The 19427-nt window shown below is 42.3% G+C and overlaps 1 long non-coding RNA gene across 1 annotated transcript; it reads right to left on the minus strand.

Annotated features, from left to right (window-relative positions):
* Positions 1–17292: 17292 nt before the first annotated feature.
* LOC307038411 lies at positions 17293–19060 on the minus strand. The gene is made up of 7 exons (XR_013807996.1): positions 18909–19060; positions 18656–18740; positions 18358–18489; positions 18156–18271; positions 17947–18068; positions 17728–17801; positions 17293–17431 (listed from the first exon to the last, which is right to left on the minus strand). It is a non-coding gene; the product is annotated as an uncharacterized lncRNA (long non-coding RNA).
* Positions 19061–19427: the final 367 nt, after the last annotated feature.

A 19427-nucleotide genomic window follows, 5' to 3' on the forward strand; every position in this document is an offset into this window, starting at 1 on the left:
ACCTGACTAAAGTGCCCTTGTGTTATCAGGACTTAAAGGAAGCATTTAACAAAACTAGGGCCATGTCCCTACCTCCCCACCGACCGTATGACTGTCCCATTAACCTGTTGCCTGGTTCTCAGATCCCTAAAAGGAGACTTTACTCTCTCTCTGCACCGGAAAGGGAGGCTATGAAGTCCTATATTGACTCTTCTCTAAAGACTGGACTCATCAGACCATCCTCCTCCCCAGCGGCCGCTGGGTTTTTCTTTGTCGATAACAAAGATGGTACCCTCCGTCCATGCATTGACTATAGTCCCCTTAATGAAATAACAGTTAAAAATAGATACCCACTCCCTCTCATGTCTTCAGCCTTTGAACTTTTTGCAGGATGCAAAACTCTTCACCAAACTGGACTTGAGAAACGCTTACCATCTCATTAGGATACGAGAGGGGGATGAGTGGAAGACCGGTTTTAACACTCCCAGTGGTCACTACGAGTACCTAGTCATGCCATTTGGATTATGCAATGCTCCAGCAGTTTTTCAGTCATTTCTCAACAATGTGCTGAGGGATTATCTCAACAAGTTTGTATTTATTTATCTCGATGACATCTTGATCTTCTCACCCGATGAGGAGACCCACACCCATCATGTCCTCCAGGTACTGCAAAGCCTGATGGAGAATCAACTCTACTGCAAGGCTGAAAAGTTTGAGTTTCACGTCAAGACCGTCTCCTTCCTGGGGTACATCATCTCGGCCAACCAAATCCAGATGGATCCAGAGAAGGTCAGTGCAGTGGCCAATTGGCCATCTCCCACCAACAGGAAAAAGGTGCAACAATGTTTAGGCTTTGCAAACTTTTACAGGAGGTTTATAAGAAACTTTAGTGGCATTGCAGCACCTCTACATGCTTTAACCTCTCCCCATGTCATGTTTGAGTGGAATATACAGGCGGATGAAGCTTTCCAGAAGCTTAAGAAACTGTTCACGACTGCCCCAATCCTCACAGTGGCCGACCCACAGAGACAATTCATCGTGGAGGTGGATGCCTCCAACGATGGCATTGGGGCGGTGCTGTCCCAAAGATCTGTCCAGGACAACAAGCTACACCCATGTGCGTTCCTTTCACGTAAGTTCACATCTGCAGAAAGGAACTATGATGTGGGGAATAAGGAGCTTTTGGCAGTTAAAACAGCTTTGGAGGAATGGCGTCATTGGTTGGAGGGGGCTAAGCAACCATTTCTAGTTTGGACTGACCATAAAAACCTGGAATACATTAAGAACTCCAAAAGACTGAACTCACGCCAGGCTAGATGGTCATTGTTTTTTAATCGGTTTCATTTTGTGTTGTCATACAGACCAGGCACACAGAATGTTAAACCTGATGTATTGTCACGTTTGTACGATCCTGAACCTGTTGCCAAAGAGCCCGAGAGCATCCTTCCACCTAACCGTGTGGTTGGAGCAGTTTCATGGCAAATAGAATAGATCAGTAGTGAAGCAGGCAAATGGTGAGACCCCGGCACCTAGTGGTTGCCCACGAAATAGGTTGTTTGTCCCTGTTTCCGTTCGATCACAGGTAATACACTGGGCTCACACGTCTATGCTCACCTGTCATCTTGGAGTGAAACGCACAACTTTCATGATCAAGCAACGTTTCTGGTGGCCGGCTATGAGGAAGCAGGTGGCAGAATATGTTGCGGCCTGCACTGTCTGTGCCAGGAACAAGACCTCCACTGAAGCACAGATGGGGTTGCTGCAGCCACTTCCTGTTCCTCATCGGCCATGGTCACACATCTCGATGGACTTTGTCACCGGACTACCGATATCAGAAGGTAACACCACCGTCTTGACGGTGGTGGACAGATTTAGTCAAATGGCACATTTTATAGCACTATCCAAGCTTCCCTCTGCCAAGGAAACGGCAGAGGTCATGTTACGTCATGTCTTTCGCATTCATGGTTTTCCCAGGGACATTGTGTCAGACCGGGGCCCACAGTTCATTTCCCGTTTCTGGAAGGAGTTCTGCCATCTCCTTGGAGCAACCGTGAGCCTTTCCTCAGGATATCACCCCCAGTCGAATGGCCAGTCAGAGTGCATTAACCAGGAACTAGAGACCTGTTTGCGCTGCCTGGTCTCCCAGAACCAGGCATCCTGGAGCAAGCACCTGATGTGGGTGGATTATGCCCACAACACGCTGCCCACTTCCGCAACAGGACTCACACCGTTCCAGTGTGTGCACGGCTACCAACCACCTCTGTTCCCTGCCAATGAGGCCGAGGTCACAGTCCCATCAGCTCACGCTATGATCCGTCGGTTCCGCCGGATCTGGGCCGGTGCTCGTCGGGGTCCATCCAACGTTTCATGTCGGCAAGATCAAGCCGGTCAGGGAGAGCTCATTGCCCGCCTCTAAGCCCCCTCCACCCCCCCAGATGGTAGAAGGAGGCCCCGTCTACGCCGTAAAGAGACTGCTGGCAGTTCGTAAGCGAGGGCGAGGAAGACAGTTCCTTGTGGACTGGGATGGGTACGGTCCAGAAGAGAGAGCATGGATCCCAGCGAGTTTAATTGTTGATCCGGCCATGATTAATGATTTTGATCGGGATCACCCAGAAGTTCCTGGGACGTCAGGAGCCGTCCCTAGAGGGGGGGGGGGGGGGGTACTGTAACATCCCGTCATGTCTGCTAAATTATTCATGTCATGTTAATCAGGTTCATGTTATTGTTTCACGTTTAGTTCATAGCCCAGGTTAGATTTATGTTTAGTCAAATCTTTTTGTTCACCTGTCTAGTCCTGTCATTGCACTTCCTGTTTTATTTTTGTACTTACCTCTTGTCTCTCATTTCAGGTCCCCTTACTTCCTCCCTTTGTGTGTTTTCCCACCATCGTCAGCGTCTGCCCCGCCCCTGATTGTTTCCACCTGTTCCCCCTTACCTCATGTATAAATAGTCCTGTCTCCCTTTGTCCTGTACCAGTTCGTCTTGTGCCTTGTGCCATTTAGAGAGCCAGCTTGTCTCGCCAAGAGATTATTGTACTTCGTGACCATAGTAAAGTTTATTTAGTTTGTAATTTGCTTTGCTACGTTTTGCCTTTCCGGAGTGATTTTTGTTTGAACTTTATACTTTTCCAAAGTAAATACTTTTTTGAACAATCTTTCTTTTGAGTCGTGCGTTTGAGTCCAAGTTTCCGTCAAGGTTCCTAACACAATCGAGCTGTGGTTCTCTGTCAGCCTGGCTACAGTGCTGAAAAAAAATCTTGCATTATTCTTATTCTCATCTATTAATGAAGAGTAGTAGGCTGCTCTCGCTTTACACAGTGCTTTCTTATATTAATTGAGAGTAATATGCCAAATTAAACGAGATTCTTCAAGTTTAGTGGAACGCCATATCCTTTCAAGTTGTCTCGACTTTTGCTTTATTTTGCGGGTTTCGGCATTATGCCATGGAGCTAATCTATGTTGTTTTATTTTCTTCTTTTTCAAAGGAGCAACAGAGTTTAATTTTATTCGCAGCGCATCTGTAGCACTATCAACAACATGATCAATTTGGGCTGGTGTACATTTTGTATAAGTTTCCTCCCTTACATGCAGACATGCTATCGAGTTAGATTTATGTTTAGTCAAGTCTTTTTGTTCACCTGTCTAGTCCTGTCATTGCACTTCCTATTTTATTTTTGTACTTACCTCTTGTCTCTCATTTCAGGTCCCCTTACTTCCTCCCTTTGTGTGTTTTCCCGCCATCGTCAGCGTCTGCCCCGCCCCTGATTGTTTCCACCTGTTCCCCCTTACCTCATGTATAAATAGTCCTGTCTCCCTTTGTCCTGTACCAGTTCGTCTTTTGCCTTGTGCCATTTAGAGAGCCAGCTTGTCTCGCCAAGAGATTATTGTACTTTGTGACCATAGTCAAGTTTATTTAGTTTGTCATTTGCTTTGCTACGTTTTGCCTTTGAGGAGTGATTTTTGTTTGAACTTTATACTTTTCCAAAGTAAAGACTTTTTTGAACAAACTTTCTTTTGAGTCGTGCGTTTGAGTCCAAGTGTCCGTCAAGGTTCCTAACACAATCGAGCTGTGGCTCTCTGTCAGCCTGGCTACAGTGCTGAAAAGAAATCTTGCATTATTCTTATTCTCATCTATTAATGAAGAGTAGTAGGCTGCTCTCGCTTTACACAGTGCTTTCTCATATTCATTGAGAGTAATATGCCAAATTAAACGAGATTCTTCAAGTTTAGTGGAACGCCATATCCTTTCAAGTTGTCTCGACTTTTGCTTTATTTTGCGGGTTCCGGCATTATGCCATGGAGCTAGTCTGTGTTTTATTTTCTTCTTTTTCAAAGGAGCAACAGAGTCTAATTTTAATCGCAGCGCATCTGTAGCACTATCAACAACATGATCAATTTGGGCTGGTGTACATTTTGTATAAGTTTCCTCCCTTACATGCAGACATGCGATCGAGTTAATATCTTCCTTAAATTTGGCTATAGCACTAACAGGTTTCTGCTGCAGGAGCTTTTGACTAATGCTTTGTAGTCTAGTAAAAGTACTTTAAAAGTTACTAAGAAATGGTCGGATAAAGCAGGATTATGCGGTTCGACTAATAGTTGCTCAATTTCAATACCATAAGTCAGAACAAGGTCGAGAGTGTGATTATAGCAGTGGGTTGGTTTATTTACACTCTGACAGAAACCAACAGAATCTAATATAGAGTTAAATGCAACAGTAAGGCTATTTTTATCATCGTCAACATGAATATTAAAGTCACCTACGATAATTACTTTATCTGTTTTAAGTACCAAAGCTGATAAAAACTCAGAGAATTCTGATAAGAATTCTGAATAAGGACCTGGTGCACGGTACACTGTAACAAATAAGATTGGCTGCAAAGTTTTCCAGGTCGGATGCGTAAGACTAAAAACGAGGCTTTCAAAGGAGGTATAATTAAATTTTTGTTTAGTATTGATAAGTAAACTTGAGTCAAAGATTGCTGCAACTCCACCTCCTCGGCCCGTGCCTCGGGCAATATGAGTATTGATATGGCTGGGTGGAGTGGCCTCATTTATGCCGACATATTCTTCATGTCTCAACCAACTTTCAGTGAGACAGCATATATGAATATTATAATCTGATATTAAATCATTTACCAATATTGCTTTAGATGCTAGAGATCTTATGTTTAAGAGACCACATTTAATCTTCCTGTTTTGTTGCACTGTAGTAGTTGTTACATTTATTTGATTAGGTTATTATGTATGACACCTCTATTAGGTTTTACCTTAACTTGTCCTTGGGCAGACACACACACCGTTAATATTGGGTATTTTATTGGGTTCGGGATTCCTATGGATGACTGCGAATCCGCCTCCTGGTCTCAACTCCAGTTTGTCATGGATTAAGTCCACAAAGCCCTGAAATGTTTGCCGAAATGAGATCTGAACCTTCCAAAGTAGGATGAATGCCGTCTCTCTTAATCAGACCAGGTTTTCCCCAGAAGGCTGTCCAATTATTTACGAAGCCCACATTGTTTGCTGGGCACCACCAAGACAACCAGCGCTGAAATGATGACATACGGCTATACATGTCATCATTGATCAGATTGGGGAGGGGACCAGAGAAGATTACGGTGTCCGACATTGTTTTAGCATAACTACACACCGACTCCACATTAAGTTTGGTGCATTCTGATTGGCGTAAACGAACATCATTACCACCGACGTGAATAACAATCCTACTGTATTTACGTTTATTTTTAGCCAGCAGTCTAAGATGCGCCTCAACGTCGCCCGCTCTGGCCCCCAGAATGCATGTGACTGTGGAGGTTTCGGTCTCTAAATTCACGTGTCTCATAATAGAGCTACCAATAACCAGAGTTGGCTTCTCAGCAGGTGTCTCGCTGAGTGGGGAATATCTGTTAGATACGTGAACGGGTTGGTGGGGACCTGCGGGTTTCGCGTTATGCCCCTTCTGAACAGTCACCCAGTCTCCCTGCTGCTCGGGAGTTGCCGGGGGACGGCTAAGAGGAGCTACCTTTTGCCGGTCCGCACCGGCTAACATGGGCTTTACTGTAGCTGAGTTACTTTCTAAGATGCGGAGCCGGGCTTCTATAGCTATGATTCCCGCCTCCAACCTAACAACTGTACTACATTTAACACACGTATCGGTACCAGTAAAGGAGGTAGGGAAGTAACCAAACATGAGACAGTTAGAGCAGGAAATAGCACCCGAGGGTGGGGAAAGAGCCATGGCTAGCTATCAAGCTAAAGTAGCTATCGTTAGCAAACCCGAAAAGAGTGTAGGCAACTGTGGAGTTACAGTCGCTAAGAGAAGGAGAGTTGTGAGTGCTTAAGCTGTAGTAACGTGTGATTACAACGTCAGGCAGTTGCCGTGATCAAGAGTTTTAAAACGATCGATTAAGTTAAGATAATAAGCTATCAGCAACAGAACAGGCACACGGGATACCCGGAGATGAACCGGACAACCGGAAGTTAAAACATGCTTACCGCAATAATGGTCCGTGTAGAAACAACTATTTTTTCCTCCTGGTCTCTCGCGCCCCCCCTGTCATGCCTCTGCGCCCCCCACTTTGAGAACCACTGCTTTAGTTTTAAAGTATGGTAATACTCTGATCTTGTTCATGCATTAATGTATGTGTTTTGGTTTGTTTAAATGTGCATGTGTTTGTATAACGAGAGCAAGCTAAAAGTGTGTGTGCATCAGTGGGGCCAGGCAGAATATTCTAAGAGATTGCCTTTGGGAGCTTCAGTCTCCCTGATGGATGGCCTATCGTAGTGTGTACCCCAATATAATACCACCAACCCAGCTGCTTCTCTTCATGTTGCACATGGTTTCTTTTGCACAAAAAAACCCTCTCTCCACTTTAAGCTGGGACAATACCATATTTAAGTTTGGATATACCAATCTAAGCTGTGCAACGGCAACAGAAGAAATGCATTCCTACAAAAATGCATTTAAACATTTTAGTTTGACTTCTTACCATAGTAAATGAAAGCGGCCTCATGACGTTAATTATCGGCAGTCATTTTCACCCCTACATTTTAGCATTTTATTTAGACACACACCCAACCAAATTCCGATAGCAGTGACCACATCCTTGCAAGCATCCATGCTTACATGTATTCTGACTCTGCTGATTGCAATAATGCCTCCCATAAGAGTCTTCGAAAGACAATTCAAGTTACAAAAGATGGTGTGTCTTAAGCATAGGGAGGCAGGGCTATCCCACATCAATAAAATGACTATTCTCTGAGTGCAATGAAGCCTCCGACAAGAGTGTTTGAAGAGTTGGGTTATGAGTTGATGATTTAAGCAAACAGGGCGTGGCTGAAGAGTAGGGGCAGGGAAACCTTTGCTGATGAAATTACTACCAAAAAGTCTACGACAAACGATTATTGAGTTTGGCCATTGTATGAATCCTTTGCGCCCTTTTTTAAATTTTTTATAATTATTTATCCTTTTCCAATTGGCATACGCACCAAAGAAAAACTAAAACGAAGGGCGTCATCACACCCAGATTGAATCATGAGCTCCTTTAAAACAGTGTACATGATGACTGATGTTTTCGTGTCAAAACTGGTCAAAACTAACGCTAAATACTTTTGAATAATTTGACTCTTATAACCTACTTAATAGGGAGTGCATTTCTCAAGTCTTAAAATATCTAATCAGAGCTTCACAAAGTGGGAGGGGGAGAGAGTGCAAAAAGGAATGAAATCTAATTCATTAAATTCACTGACCCAAATACAATTAACCAGTGGCCCACAGTAACCAAGTATGCATGAACCTTCAAATATTAGCAATGTGCTTAGTAATCTAAAGGTGGCATTAGGGGAAACAGTTTGAAAAAGCTGAACACTGTTATCATTCATGAATCAGAATAACAATTAATGTATCCTTCTAAATTGACTTTGCAACTTCCAGAAAGCTGTAAACACCAACAGGCATATTTTTAACATGTCTTATTGTTTCATTGTCTTGATTTATGCAGTATTATGTGTGTGCAAGTAAATATCAAATAGATACAAATCTTATGACGCAAAACCTAAAAAAAAGAAACATAAAAAGACTGTCAACTAAAATATATAGCAAATGGACTGTGGAAAATGTTTGGACTCAGCAGCTGAAATGTTAGTACATTAATTGTCAACTCAGAAATAGTCTACAAACGAATTATCCAGTAATCTGTCACAGATAAGTTATTTCCTGATCAATACTGTTCAGTTAAAAATTGCAGTTTGCTTTTCACAATGAAAATATATGTGTTAGGATTTATATCGTGAAGGAATTACAAAACCATTTATGACTTTTAGGCTACTTTCATTGTGCACATAACTTTTAGTATTAGCTTTCTCTGTCTTCCCACTGTTTCCTCTTTGTGTTAATTGATGACCTTGGCATGTCTGTCTTCTTAGCCACTGACTGATCAGCGTAATCGGCAAGATCATTATTAGCAAGATCAGTAGCTCCTCCACTCCTATTCACCGTTATTCATCACATCAAGGCTTAATTGGATTGCTAATTGATGTGTATAAACCCATGTAATTGCACTAAAAGGCACTTTCTGCTAGACTGCCACGCAGAAGGGGGGCGGAGTACACTCAAGCTGTCTGACCACAGTCTACCCGACACGTCACATGGTCCAACATGTGACATTTCTGACCATGTGGAACATGAGCCTGACAAAAGTGTAACAATGTTACTATTCTAGCACAATGTACTAAACTTCCAACACAGCACGAAACACATACATTTGTTTAGTTGTATTCCCTCAACTAAAACAAACAAACACACACACACACACACACACACACACACACACACACACACACACACACACACACACACACACACACACACACACACACACACACACACACACACACACACACACACACACACACACACACACAAACACCTGCCCTATCCTGGCTCTCCTGTAAATCTGAAAGGAATATTTTGTTCTCCTCCTCCTGGCACTCAACACGAAGGGGAGCTGCTCTGTAGTATGAGAATTACATCAGCTAACTGATGGCATGCAGTTTAAATTAGCATGGTCGATCAACCACATAATGGACCACAATGAGACGCCATTCAGACTGGAACTAAAGGATCCTTGATGTGGCAGCTAGATAAAACAGAAATCTAATCTCAATTAAGAACAAGTCCTCTTCATTAATGTCATCACTGTGTTCTGGAGGCCCCCAAACTCTGAGGGAAAACCTACAGCACTCTGTTTTAATGTTCTTCTTTTCTGCCCTTCCTTATGTCAAACACAGACTATACTATAGTGTGTTTGTTCATCTCACTACAGGGAGAGATTTAGCATTTATTTCATCTTTCTACTTTTCAAACATATTCTAGTTTCATATTTCGCTCTGTCCCTTCTCTGACACTTGTTATCTCTCTCACAGAGATAGCTGCTAACACCTCTGGTTCAAAGTCTGTAAGAGGTTTTAGAAGTTTTCCAAATGATAGACTGAATAATACTTTCTGTCATATGTTCCCCGGTGGCATCTCAATGTTTATACTTTCTTCATGACCCTCAAACACATAGTTGTTTTTTTCACCAATCCTCAATGCTTTAAAACAAATAATGGATACATGAGACTGAATTCTGGTTTAGCAAAACATTGCTGTATGTATGATTATGGCCTGCATGTGGTGGCATGTTAAGCTGTGGATTGACAATCAGCTGTGGCAGGCTTATGAGGATGCCAGATGACATGTGCCTGGCATTTATCCGGCACTTCATAATTCATCACCTGCTGTCAGATAATACGATCTAAAATACATATTTATCTCACAAACAGTGTTTCATTTCACACTCAAGTTGGAGTAAAATGCCTTCTACAGCAAAGTGTGTTCTAACTACAAAATCTTGTGAAAAAAGGAGATTTTGTCTTGCAGCATTACTACTGTGGAAACAGGGAAAGGCAGAGAGGCAGAGAGAGAGATGCGACTAGGGAGAGAGACATACTCTGACGACCAGACTGTGCAGATGTTACACTAATGTCAACACCGGCTTCCATCTCCAATCCAGCAAAAATCACATCATCAAATATTTGCTGTAGGCCGTGGATTTTCCTCTGTGTGTCAGTTCTCACCCGGTCGCTTCTTGTCAGTGTCAGACTTAACAAGGCAGGCAAACTATGCAGAGCCAGCGGCCTGTCAGGTATAGCATATCGACACCTCACGGGGCAAAAAAAAATCTGCGCTGACAAATGCTCACCACTGCACTGCCAGTCTGGTTGTACCCCGGGCAACAAGATGGGAGGGAGGGGAAACCACAAGTCTGCAGAGGGAAATTAGAACAAACTGTCAGCCTCGCTCTGAAACTGAGTCGGACCATGAGAAGGTGACCCCTTGCTTGTGCAATGTAGGCATATTGTCTTGACTTCTGTCCTATTTTTGCAATTTTTTTGCTGCCAGGGTCTTGGCCAAAGGACCTCTAAACCCACAGGCTTGCATTTTAAAGCCATTCAGAAGATGTATGAGGCAGTGAATCACTGTACTTCATGGCAGACGCCACAAGGGGCGCTGCCTCATCAGTTTTGTACGTAGCTTTCAGTTTCACAGAACAAACATCTGTCTGTGGTCCTTCTCCTATACTTTAGCTGTGGTTCGCTCAGTGCAATGCCTCTTTAGTGTGAGCACCATCTGGCTCAGTGCTGCCTTTTCGCTCTTTGGCACAGGGGTGTGTAGGAGGACAGCAGGCCACTGGTTCGTCTGTTGTTTGATAACCATTTCTAACCAATCAGGGCCTGGGTTTGCACATGTCATGGCAAATACTGTGTATAGGCTCAGCGAGAAGAACAGCTCCCTTAGGCATGGGAAAGAGTGCAGCACATACAAAACAGGAATAGAAGTTTACTTGATGAAACTACGAGTGTGTGCTTTGTTCTTAAGCTTCATGCCTGACTGTTCCCTTCTCCACAGGTCAATAATTTCTGAGGCAGATGAGTAATAGGAGGGATTTACACTTAATTTTGTGCATTACTACTCCCTGATTGTTCAGGTGATAGCAGTAGCCTCCTCAGAGTAAATCAAAAAGTGATGTCTGTTAGAAGGCTACAACACATGCTCATCAAACTGACTAATAATAATAATAATAATAATAATAATAATAATAATAATACGTATTTAATTTGACTCAGAACATTTGTGAAAACCGTCCTTATTGTAGTTATTTGTGTGTGCAGTTGAGCAGCATGTGGTTCAGCTTTACCAACGCCAAATATCATTGTAACTTTCCCATGAGCAATTAAGAATTGCAGCAGGTTAACAAAGATCTGGACATTAGTGAATAATTTATAGAAATGTGTGGTACTTATAACTGCCTCCACAGTCTCATATTAAAACCTATGGGAGTGCTAACAAAAACACTGAAAATAAAGCCCAGTGTGTGAAGAGATTTCTTCTTTCTTGCTGTAAGGTATGTTGATTTGGTGGTATTCTATCACAACCATTTGATGGAAGCAGATGTGGTGCCTGACAAGAGACATTGAGATGGAGGGCACTGTTGCCTTATGGGAGATTATTAGCGAGGAGAAAGAGGTGCTGTGACTTTGCATTCCCGGCTTACATTAGCCTACACCACAATCCATTCACTTTGGGACAAAGCTACGCACACACAGAACATTCACTTTTACACAATGGGACTGCTAGTCCCTTCTCTCATCTTGTCCTTCTCCTCCTCTCTCTTCCCCTCCCTTTTTTCTCCTCCCTCAACCTGCTACTTTCTCTTATTCCCTCTTTTGCTCAACCTTTACTATCACTGATGTGACAGCAGTAGACAAAAGTTTGTGGTGCATTTAAAGGATTCCCACCTACTAATTAGCGAGAGCTCTCTGGGCCTTTGATCCTATGTCCCTGTGTTCTGGATTGCTTCCAGGTCTTTGAAGGTAGCTGTGACGGAAAAGCTGCTTTCAACTACCCAGAATCCTTTGGCTCTGGCTGTGGCACTCGGCTTAGCTCACCGCAGGCCTCTTAGGGGAAAGAGGTGCCCCTGCAATCGTGCGCTGTGCCTGACAGCAGTGACTGAGGATGTTTGATATAGATTGTAGGCAAGGAATCTTGTGTCAGAATGGAAAATGTTAGATTACCATGGGTCCTTCACATGGTTGTCATAGGTCAAGTCTTCAAATTTGATGTAGACATGATATGCTCTTTTAAATTACAAGCAATGGATCTAATCATTTTTCACTTGTATCACAGGGTTAATCTAGTCTTGATCTCCAAGCCCATGCCCACTCTCATCCTCCCGGCCTGTGTCACCAAGACAACGCCACGAGAGTGCAGTTGGTTATAGCTGTGATTAATATGTTATGGAGCACTTTGGGCCTTAGACAGATGAATCCCTTTATGAGATCAATATAACATATTTGAATAATTGATGAAGGATTATGAAGACCTTACAGCTGACAGGGAACTGTAAGCCATAATGCAACAACATATATTTACCATGAGTAAAAATATTAGGCAAAACACTTTTAGTGTGCTCTTAGTCCGCAACACTGAAGAGAAGGGAGAAGAAAATATTGAATTCAGTGGGCTTCTCTTTCAATATTCCTCTTATCATGCAAGTGCTGCACTTCCCCAGGTGCACAATGCGGGATAAAAGGGAATATAACATATTATTTTTTTTCTATTTTTCAAAGGCACATTGTAAGCAGCACAAAGGGGCGAACTGCGCCATTTGCAAATCAGTTAAACCCTGAGGGAAATCTACTGGTGGATGACATTGAAGTTAAAAGTGCACATCGAGTTGGCTCCATTGCTCCGCAAATCATACATCTGAGCAGTCTTTCTGCATATGAATTTGACTAGGAGTAAGGGATCATACACACAGCTGGTACAGCAGAAGACGCTGGGGCTGTACTCTGTGATGGACATCATCTTTTCATTTAAATACTTGGAGGCTGACAGAGATACACTAAGCACAATGGCACAATCCAGGCTAGTTTAGAAGAACTGCATCGATTCTCTCTGTAAGTCGGTGTTTTATCCTCTGTCCAAAAGCAGTTCTGCCCACTAAGCTCTTTTGAGATGATGGTACGCTCGTTCTGTCTGCTGAAAAATCAAAGCAGATTAAATTCAATGCACAAGCTGACAAAAGTGAGTTTATTAATGTAGAACCCAATGAGCCTATGTGAGCGCGGGAGGATGTCTACAATAGTAGGCTTGTGCACATGTTTGTGTTTTGAGAGGTGAATGCAAATGCAAATTTCCACGACAATGGAACATTGTGTTTTTTGCAGAGTTGCAATATGAAAGCCGGTATGACACCAAATCAGTTTTGTCGTTGCGCTTGTTTTGCTTGATTCAACAATTTTTCCGACTTTCACCTTGTGGGCTTTTGTCCTTTCCTATTTTTGGAGGAAAACTTGCTAAACATTCTACACACTCTAAGCAAAGCAGATTCCTGCACAATATTACATATATTGAGTGTTGATTTCAAAGTATAATACAATTGCATAACTACGGTGATAAGCTATGCAGTGTTGTCATCAGTATTGTCATCATGTGAACCAAAAAGAAAAAATCAAACATGTGGTCTGCTTTGTGCTGTTGTTTGCTTTAATATTTTAGTTATTTTTCCACATGTGGCCCCTGGATTGCATAATATGTTATAGTCCTCTTTCCCTTGCATACTAAGTCAACTGTAGCAGTAGCCATGGCAATAATGATAGCACATAATTAGGGTCTCATATCCCTTTGCTTCTCCCATAATTGCAGTCTCCAAACCAGAAATCTCCATTTGCATGTTTCTCAATATGAGAGAAACTCATTAATTGTAGACAATAAGGATTAGGAGTATGCAAAGCTTAACTGTAACGTGGGAGCTAAAACTGAATATGCCTTTCTGTTTTCCAGACCAGAGACATCCTCATCAGCCCCGCCTCCATGCGACTAATTCTGAGGAAGAATGTCTGTGTGCGGATGCAGATGTAGCTCGATTGTCTCTATCCATAAAGCATAATACGCTCAGTGTATATTCTGTGTATAGGGTTCATTTTACGTTTTGTTATGTGACCTCTTTCATTCACCTTGTGTGTGTTTCCCACAGTATGGAGGTGCATAAAAAGAACATAATGTGTAGCATAAGCACTGTCCCCATTCCATGCTTGTTAGAACCACTGTGCACTGACTTAATATGACACACACACACACACACACACACACACACACACACACACACACACACACACACACACACACACACACACACACACACACACACACACACACACACACACACACACACACACACACACCCACACACACACACACATACCATGTATACATCACTTCAGGGGACATTACATTGACTTACATGCATTTCCTGGAGACTTATCCTAACCTTAACCAACACATGCCTAACCCTAACCCTTACCCTAATCCTAACCATTACCCTAACCCTAATCCTAAACCTAACCGAGTCTTCACCCTAAAATTAATGATTCCCCTCATGGGGACCTCCAATTTGTCCCCATAAGGGCGGCGAGTCCCCAAACGTGACTGTGTAAACAGATTTAGGTCCCCACAAGTATAGTAATGCTAGGCCACACACGCACGCACGCACGCACACACACACACACACACACACACACACACACACACACACACAGATGGATGACACCTGTACCTAACAGGGTCCCAGAGGAGGCAGCATTTATTATCCAGAGTTTTTCTTTCAGATTGTTTTTCAAATTAAATAAGTAAAGTGCTCCTGCAGTACTGGGCGTAAAGTAAAAAGACTGAATGATTAATCAGGGACAACTCTATTACCTCGAAGGGAATTAATATAAGAGACAATTGTGGCAGGATTCATGGATAAATAAAACATTGACTACTAAAAGTAAAAAAAGGTGCAGAACTAAGCCTACCATGACGAAACCAGTCAGCAAATCACAGGGTGCGTGTCCCCATACCCCCCTCGGGAGTTACTCCGTCTTCATTTATTTACAGCTGTCTGCAGTAGCACAACCAGATAAACAACCGCAGCTCTCCTGTAAGAGGCCTATGCCACTGCCAGGAGGACCTCACCTAATGATTATGAAATGCATGATCAAATATTGTGTATAGCACTCTATTGCGTAGACGTACAGCACACACACAAACCATACAGGCACAACAAACCTGACTTCCCTCGCATCAGGCCCTTCATTTCCACAATGACAAATATGCACACTCAGCCCTCTCCCTCTCTCTTCAGAGAGAAATAACACTTTCCTCTCTGAATTATTCCAGCAACATCTGTCAGTGGCAAACTCGTTTTTTTGTCTGCCTTGCATCATAAATAACTATATTGGATAGAAAATGTGAGAGTAAGTCAGCGCAAGGTTTTTCTAACGTGGAATTTATAAGCACATTGTTGTGAGACTTAAGCTACAGGTCTCAAAAAAAGTGTTTATACCACAAGGACACATCAGAAGCAGTAGCATCTGTATGCTAGCTTTTCGCAAGGTTTGAACATGAAAACACTTTCAGATTTACTTTTGAGAGGAAAACTATTGCTCTGGCCTTCGAGGTTTCCACTTTAGTGTGTGCTCAAAACCCACCAGAGCACATTTCAATCCTGTTTGTAGAAACACATTTTCAAATGTTGTTGGCTTTTCTGGCGCCCCGCAGCTCACAGCCAAAGTGCGAGTGAGCGTGGGAGCGAGCGAGGGAGAGAGGGAGAGAGAGAGAGGGTGCACTGGTACCAGCGCTGTTGTTATTAGCATCTGGTGCTAGCTGCGCTAACGGATATAAGAAGAAGATGTTTCTACAACAAAGGCGGAGGGGAGCTCTCTCCTGACAGACTGAGAGGCTGATAACTACAGCTCAGTGAGGTAAAGGACTCTTTTAGTATTTGGATTGTTAACTTTAGTCTAAGTTATCAATCAATCAATCAATGTTTATTGATATAGCCCAATATCACAAATGTTACATTTGTCTCAGTGGACTTCACAGTTTGTACAGAATATCAGTATGACAATACGACACCCTCTGTCCTTAGACCCTCACATCGTACAAGGAAAAACTTCCAGAGAAAAACCACAGTTTAAAGGGAAAAATGGGAGAAACCTCAGGGAGAGCAACAGAGGAGGGATCCCTCTCCCAGGACGGACAGACGTGCAATAGATGCCGTGTGTAAATTGAAAAGATAATACATTTACAACATAGGTAGTCCAAATGTTTGGAAATGCGTGTCTATAATAAGAAGATGAATCCACGAGGATATCCATCAAGGACTTATGATCCAGGACCACAGCAACAGGCACAGCCACGACTCAAGATCCAGGGCTCGCGATCCAGGACTCAGGACCACAGCAACAGGATCATCCATGACTCCGGATCCCAGCGTAGATAGGCACCAAAAAGAAATTTGGGGGAAGATGGGTTATTCGGAACACAGTACACAGGTACAGACAGAGAGAAGGAAGAAGTAAGGTGTCCCCCGACAAACTAAGCCTATAGCAGCAAAACTAGGGGCAGAATCTAATCAGCCCTAACTATAAGCTTTATCAAAAAGGAAGGTCTTAAGCGCACTCTTAAAAACGGATAGGGTGTCTGCCGTCCAAACACAAACTGGAAGCTTCCACAAAAGTGGAGCTTGATAAGAAAAGGCTCTGGCTCCCATTGTACTTTTAGAGACTCTAGGAACAACCAACAACCCTGCATTCTTGGAACGCAATACCCTAGTAGGACAGTAGATTATTGTGAGCCTCTCCGCTCACACAGGGTTCAAATCAGGACGGAAAGAGCAGGTTGGTGAAACACAGGCGTTTATTAACTCCAAACAATAATATGCGCGGGCAGGGGTGGACTGGGACAAAAATTCAGCCCTGGCATTTTCTGTCCAGACCAGCCCACTACATTATCAGCGGACACTAGAAGTCCACTAAACTTGCGGCATCTTCTCTCATGCATACTACAAAGGAGAGTCATATTCCTTGATAGCAGTTAACAAATAAAGCACTTAACTATGAACTCAAGGACTAAAATTGACAGCTATATCAATCAATCTTTATTCATTATAGTGTCAAATCACAACAGAAGTTATGTCATGACTAGGGGTGGGACGAGACTAACGGGAAGAACCCTTATGCTACCCTTTCAGTTTTTAGTCTGTGACTGTGAAAATCTTTTGGTGTAAGCCCAGTATTAGTTAAAACCAGACTCGGACAATAATAACAAAAAAATATCCTGACAAATAATGTAAATAGAAACATATTACAGCATTAGAGCTGAAACTCACTCACTCATTATGAAACCATAAATAGAGAATTGGAAAAAAAAAATATATATATATACATAGCTGTGTGAAAAGTCTAAGACATGGGTTACAGGTCTGAATAGATATGCATTCTCATATACGTCTATGGGCACAAGTATGTATTGCTCTATACTTCCTCGTCCGCAGCCAGCCAGCTCCACTCCTCACCAAATTCGTGACCTGCAAGAAACAGCAAACAGAACTTGTACTCAGTATCTGTGTACTGACAAATATATGAAGCCATGTAGCCTTTTTGTGACGTAGTGACACTTAGTGAACAAATGTATCCGTCATGAAGGATGACTTAAGTCTCAAAAGAGCCCTAAGGCCTACCTGCATAACTGTTAATTGAACTTAAAAGATATGCAGATGTTTGAAATTAAAACCATCAATATGAAAATCTTCAGCCAGGAAATAATCATAATCAAACCTTTTGTTTTCAATCTGAGACAAAACAAGTTGCATAATAAACTCACAAAGTCAAGACGAAGCTCTCAGATATGATCTATGACTCAAGCATCAAGAAGAACTTCTAGCAGGTCAGGAAAACCTGTTTGACAGGAGATAATGGTAGCAGAGAATATAAAGAGACATTTATGAATGACCAATTGTCATTTTATAACACATATAGTATGTTTCTTCACATAAACCTTTAAACATAACCTTTAAACATACACATATTGCATTCCTCTCACCACATGAAATAAGCTCAGGAACCTAAAAGTGGCCCAGTGAATGATGGAGGAGACAAAGCAGGTCCTCAAAAGGGGACAGAGGGAAAACAACTTCTTAGGCTGTCATATATAGGGTGGTCCACCTAAAAGAGACATGGAAACATTATTAAGTCTCTCATCATCACAAATCAAGTATGAATTCATATAACATTATAAGACACATGACATACTCAACAAATCATAGACTTCTCAAAAAGTGGTGAAGTGGAGGCAGTAAGGGAGCAAATCCTTGAAAATGGACGGAGGGGGAACAACTCCTCAAGCTCTCACATGTCAAGTGGTCAACCTGAGAGGGAATCGGATACATTATTAAGTCTCTAATCATCACAAATTCAGTATGATTTCATAAAATATAAAAAATGATAAACTCACCATACTAGAGGAGACTCAACAGCCAAACTTTGGTGCAGTGAAGGTAGAGAGTGGAGGCAGAGAGAGAGCAAGTCCTCGAACATGGACGGAGGGGGAACAACTCCTCAAGCTCTCACATGTCAAGTGGTCAACCTGAGAGGGAATTGGATACATTATTAAGTCTGAAAAATAAATAAAATGTTTTCCTCTGTCCTGCACCTAGAGTTGAAAACTTTTGGGATGTGCGTTTCTTTCAAAACTTTTTTTAAATTATGAAGTATGAATTTATACAACATTAAAAAATACATGATGAACTTACCAAATTCTAACAATGGTCCCAAATGAGAGAACAAGTCCACATATAGAACAGAGGGAGAACGACTCCTCAAATATATCAGAACAACCTGTAATGGAGAATAATTGATAATTTAGTGTACATGATCACACCATTAAGGATCAACACATAAGCACAATACAACTTCTGAAAAGCATAATTAAAATGACAAATAATGAATAACTACATCCATAATGTGTGATGTGTGATAATAACAATAATATTAAATATTTCTCGCCTTATCAGTGGAGCAGCTTTTTAAGCAGCTCACTCTTCTCTGCAAGTCTGTCTATCACAGAGTCAGAGTCCAAGGACATGAGGATGTCTTTCTCTGTGGCCATCAACATAAATGCCTCCAATTTATCAGATGAGAGGGTGCTTCTGAGTCTGTTTTTAATAAACTTCCAAATTGAAAATGTGCGCTCACAAGCCACCTGCGTGAGGGATAATGTAAGCAGGTATTTATAAGCAAGGCCTAGGACAGGGTATGCATCTGTTAGCATGTTGAAACGGCGAAGTATCTGGTAGCAGCACAGAGGGCATTCTTTGCAGGAGCAACAGCTTATGGGAGTTATCTCAACCTCTTCTGTGTTGTCCTCCTCACCACCTGATCCATCTTCTACTGTTCTTGCTTTGTACTCTGCCAATGGGGATGCCTTCAGCCTGTTCCACTGGAGTGCAAAGCTTTTCAACTCGGCCTGCATATTTTCCTTGGTTGCCCTGCTGTCAAATCCTGCCAGACAGGCTGAAATGGCGG

This window comes from Notothenia rossii, assembly GCF_949606895.1.
Source record: "Notothenia rossii genome assembly, chromosome: 5".
Lineage (NCBI taxonomy): Eukaryota > Metazoa > Chordata > Actinopteri > Perciformes > Nototheniidae > Notothenia > Notothenia rossii.